The following is a 5,643-nucleotide window of genomic DNA, read 5'->3' on the forward strand; positions in this document are numbered from 1 at the left end:
CAAATAATGTGTTTGAATATTATTAGTAGCTGTTATTTTAGATGTTCTGTTAAGCAGCCTTGGCTTAATAGTCTTGGTAGATGGCCAAAATATTTTCTTAATTTTTAGAGGTCTTCTTTTATGTGTTTTCACATTTTTAACACATATATTCATTTCTTTCTATTATTCTTTGGAAAAGAAACTTGTACATTTCCAAAGAAGCACATACAGCAATCAAAAACCTGACAGTGATAATGTTCTCTTCGCTTGTCTTGATTTCTTTCATTGTAACAGGAGGACATCCCTTTGAACTACAGCTAGGGGGCTCTCCCTCCCCATCTTTGAGTGATCAGGCCTTACCCTGCAACAAGAAAATCTAGGTTTCCCATCTTTTTCACCCTCTATGTTTTAAGATAATAATCAGCTTGAAAACCAGTATAAATTGCACAATTTTAATTGGCGTACTTTTCTCAAGTTATGTTTTGATTTAATGAAGGAATATGAATTATATTTTCATGACTGTTTAAACTAGAGTAGTTCAACTTTTGGAGGATACTAAATTTCCTATTTCAGCTGAGATTCTATTCAAACTACAAACTGGACTTTTCAAGTATAGTTGACCCTGTCCACGAGCAGTTATATGTCTGGTCAGATTCAATCCCAGTTGCAACAAGTTTTGAGCATAATTTCTTCCCTAAGTTGGTCACAACATCATCCATCCCACTCTTGATTGGAGATCAATCGTAACACCTCGACCAGGTGCAGATAATCCTAAATCTTAGTAGCAACATGAAATGGCTTGGGAGATAGCCTGGCACTCTGCAAACCAGCAGTTTCGGAGTGGAACAATGGACTCTCAGTAATTTTGCCCTTCAGGAAGAGCTACAAGCCCCAGTTCTGATCTGAGCAAGGAGATGAAAAGGAGTTCCACTGGCATTTGTATTGAAAGCATCTAAGAGAAGGCAGCCCTGATCCATGTTTTGAAGCTTGATGTCAAAAACAGAAAGGGAGGGGGGTGGTTATGAAAGGAACTTGGGATGTAAAGTGCACATGGAAATGGTAGAAGATGAAGTTGAAATAACTGTTGTAGAGGCTGGCTGACCAGCAGGAAGAATTTTGTCTGCCCTTTCTTGTATTCCCACAGCAAACCTCTGATCACATCCATCACTGACTGTTGGTTTTGCCTTTAAGGTAAATGGTTAACCTGTAACTGATTTCAAACCCTTGAGGCAGTTGTAATATGCAGAAAAATGCTACTTTTATACCAGTACAGCTAACAACAGACAGCCTAAGTCTGTCTCATTGTGGGCTGGGAATAAGGATGGAAAGCAGTGGTCTTATTAGGATTATATCCTGGGGAAACTAAATAGTGATAGAGCCTTAGGCTTGATTCAGCACAGTTTCCTTTTCATTTACTTCTCGGTTTCACAATTTTTTGATCTCACTTATTAAATGGAAAATATTATTACATAATATTATAAATAATATTAAATATTATTTGGGGAGGTTGCATTATTTTATTTGGGTAGATCTCTTGAAGAAAACCTATGCAAAATCTGGCAAAGTTGTATCATGCTATTGAGTCAGATTACCCAGTCTATTTAACTGTAAAATATTTTTCTCCATACCCAGCAACAAAAAGCATTGTAATGGATCTGGCTTGCAAAGCAAAGTCTAACAACATGAATATGCTACTTGTTATATTATAAAGTATATTATACATTTTAATGCCTATTATATTCTTTGTTTTATTTTGAGATTTAAACAATTTCTGAGATAAACCTCTATGCTAGACCATCTGTTTTGTAAACCAACAAATATCTTTGTTTAGCCAAAGGCTATTAGAAACAAATTTACACTAAGAAATTATAAATGTGATGGCAATTTCATGATACCATTAGCAAATCTGTTCTACCATTACATATACAGACACAAATACCAGAGGTCCATTGTGACTTCAGAACAGTTATGTCAAATGCTATTTATATTTCTACAAATCAAGGATTGCTATGGTAAAAGTTACATGCCACTTAAAGGACAAGGAAAGATTTTATAACACACTCCACTGTAATAATGAATATTTGACTCGGTTGAAAAATTGACTCTATATTGAAGTTACAAGTAGACAGGGTATGGGGACAGCATTTTAATTCAAATAGCTCTAATTATGGAGAATTGTAAATCTTTCCTTTTTTTCTGAAAAAGTTCAGAACAATTATTAGGAGACCACGCTATGAAGAAATTATGTTGAACACATTGGGAAAACATTAGCTTTAGAATTATAATTTGCACTGCAGAGAAACTATATTAGAAATACATATGAAAATCCAAATGTCCCATATTTAATTCCAAGATCTTTACAGGAAGAATCTTCTAAAAATAATTTGCTCCAATATAGCCAAATGACTTGATTTCCTTATCATTACTCCACTGCAAGCTTCAGGGGTAATCGCACTTAGCGAGTCAGTACAGGACAGGATCAGCCTCAATCCCGTTTCCTTGACTGCATCATCCTTGTTGGTGGGCACCACAAGCACCTGTTGTTGATCCACGACTACTCTTTGTGCATAATCAGCTCTGCCACGGGGAGCAGCAGCCCCTGACCTCTGGAAAGAGCAGCATCCTTTTCACCGCCTTTCCTCTTGCTCCTACTTAAACATGTTCATAACCATAATAAGGCTCTTCACATTCACTACAATACTTACAGTAGTGATAGCCATAGTAATCATAATAATCTTCATACTCATTAGTCAGGAGGCTAACCCTAGTCATTTCTTATCCCTTGTTGGTGGGGGCATATGGAAAGAGCCATAGTAGTAATAATAATCATACATTTTATTTTTAGCAGCTTGTCTCTGCTTTTTGTTCTTTCCTATTTTAAACTGGTGGCTTTGTGAACACAATTTCAGTACGTTGTCCTTATAAGAGGAATGGTAGAATAAGTGTAAATTATTTAAAGAGGTGGAATTATAATTATTGTAAGAAATGGTAGAATATGAGGAGCCCTCCTATTCTACCACCTCTTACAATAATAGGAAACAGAGTATCAACAATAGAGACATTCTAGTTTCTGGGTTCTATAATATCCCAGGAGTTGAAGTGGACACCTAACATTATTCAAGGCACAACAAAGAATGTTCTTCCAGCATCAACTCAGAAAGCTCAGACTGCCCAAGGAACTGCTGATACAGCTCTACAGAGGAATCATTGAATCTGTCATTTGTATTTCTACAACGGTCTGATTTGATAAAGCAACTACACAGGACAGGCGCAGACTTCAATGGATATTTAGGACTGCAGAAAAAGCAATTGCAACCAGTCAAAGTATCTTCTGTTGTGGACCTGTATACTGCACCAGCCAGAAAGAGGGCTGAGAAAATATCTACAGACCCCTCACATTCTGGACATAAACTTTTAACTCGTCCCCTCAGGACGCCATTATAGGCCATTCCATGCGAAAACAACTAGACACAAAGACAGTTTTTCCCCATGCCATCACTCTGCTAAACATATAATTTCCACAGCACTGTCTATACCTAAGGAAATCTAAACATGTAGCAAGACTGTATTACCATTATCCTTCTCATCTTCCCTATTATCTACTCCTGTTGGTATCTTATGACTATCACTTTGTTGGTTGTATCTTATGGTTTATGATTGTATCTTATGATTTATGATTTATCACTTTGCTGCTTGTATGTATACTGAGAGCTTATGCACCAGAGACAAATTGTGTGTGCAATCACATTTGGTTAGTTAAGAATATTCTATTCTCTATTCTAAATCTTTGCCATTTCTGCCTCCCTTTTAGAACACCAGCACACTCATCAGAATGAATAAAAGCATAATCTTTCGCATTTTTCATCCTCTCCAATTTTCCAAAATTACTAAAAGCCTTTTCTAGTACTTCTTCTGGGACTGGATTCGCAAAACTCCACACAAATAACACTTTCAACTTTGCCATCCCTTCAGGATCTGGGTCTTCTATGGAATCAGCTCATTCAACAGTAACAACATTACCCTAAACTTTTACTTTTTCCTTCCTTAACCTACGCCTGGCTTGAGCTGCTGTTTTGTGATTTTCATGTTCAAGGAAACTAAAACTCTGTTCTTTTTTTGTCAGCAGATTGATTATACAATATTATATCTGTAAGACCTTCTCTTACTTTGCTAAATTCTTCTGCACTTTGTTCCTTGGTTTTACTCTTTGGAATAGAGGCAACAAAGAGCTAATTATTGACACAAACATATATGCTCCAATGTATTTTTCAGAACAAATTTCATGATTATTAGCATGTTTAACAGCTTCCTGAGCTGTGACTTTGTTACAAAGTAACAAAAGTACAGCCTCTATTTAGACCTGTCAAGGGATCCATCATTAAAATGATCCAAATAGATCCATTTTTTTTCAAATAATGGAACACGTTCATCCTCAAAAAAGTCCCTTGGATTTTTATCTACAAATATCTCAGTGCCAACTGAAAGCTGTTGTCTTGAATAGACACACTCTGTTGGAGGACCACCATACTCCCTTTGTCCAGTAGTCACATCAAGGATATAACCTGTTATTTCCAAAAGTGCCTTAATTTTTGCCTCATCTGGTCCTTTGCTGGAATCTGTTCCTTTGGTGCTGTGTTTTTCTCACCATCTATATGTTTTCATGACGCCCACATAAAAGGCACTTTTGTTTAGAACATGAGAGAGATCACTAGCTTTAAACTGCTGAAGCATTGCAGTGCACCTTCCTCATTAAATTCCTTTAAAGCCTCACTAGCCCTTTCATCTAAATCACTGTGAGCAACTAGCACTGCATGGTACACACTTCACATAGTTTTTCAGCAACTTTTTGTGGTTAAACCAGCATCAAGGGCCCCATTTCCTGGCTTTTTGGTTAGTTGGCTGTTGTATTTTTTGGATAGTTTTATTGCTTTTAATTGTTTTAACTGTTTTATCGTTTTAGAATTGCAAGCCACCCAGAGTCATTTGACTGCAAATGGTAGCTACAGAAATTGAATAAATAAATAAAAAAACCAAGCAATGTTTGGAAATGCTCAGGATGGGTAACTGAAGCAGAAGTATCCATGGGGTCTTCAATACCAATCCCATTAACGTGTTCAGAAGTCATGTTTTCAGATATTTGTGTGGATGAGAGGCAGAGATGATGAATGGTGAACAAAAGTGCTCTGGGGTGTGTGTGTGGACGGGCGGTATAGTGAAGTAGCTATAGGAGGCTGCATAAAATGGCAGCTGCTTCAGCACTCACTCTGCTCAAATAGTAAGTCTATTATATATTGATTCCAAGACAAATCCAAACTCGTAGATATTCTTCTTTGAATCCTAACACAGAAAGGAGAAACATAAATAGTTATATGGGATGAGGCCTATCTCAACATGAATAGAAACAATGGTCACTCACAATTCTGCTATCATTCAAAAGCTCTGCACATGTTTGTTTGAATAGGTTTGGAATCTCTAAAAGCACCAAATCACATCTCTGAGAGTCATTTAGTCCAGTTTGCAGGCTAGACTGAGATAAAAAGCCTCTGACATTCAAGATGAAGCAAGAAGTACACTCTTGCATCAGTACTGTCGTCTTAAACTAATTGATCATTAGATATAAACGTATAATCAGCAGCTGCCTTTCTTTACTTCCTTACAATAAAG

At 36.8% G+C, this 5,643-nt stretch overlaps 1 pseudogene; it reads right to left on the minus strand.

Moving 5' to 3' along the window:
• Nucleotides 1-998: 998 nt before the first annotated feature.
• Nucleotides 999-5,065, minus strand: LOC107287325 (annotated as a pseudogene).
• Between the last annotated feature and the right edge of the window lie 578 nt (nt 5,066-5,643).

This window comes from Protobothrops mucrosquamatus, unplaced genomic scaffold, assembly GCF_001527695.2.
Source record: "Protobothrops mucrosquamatus isolate PMUCROS unplaced genomic scaffold, P.Mucros_1.0 scaffold378, whole genome shotgun sequence".
Taxonomy (NCBI): domain Eukaryota; kingdom Metazoa; phylum Chordata; class Lepidosauria; order Squamata; family Viperidae; genus Protobothrops; species Protobothrops mucrosquamatus.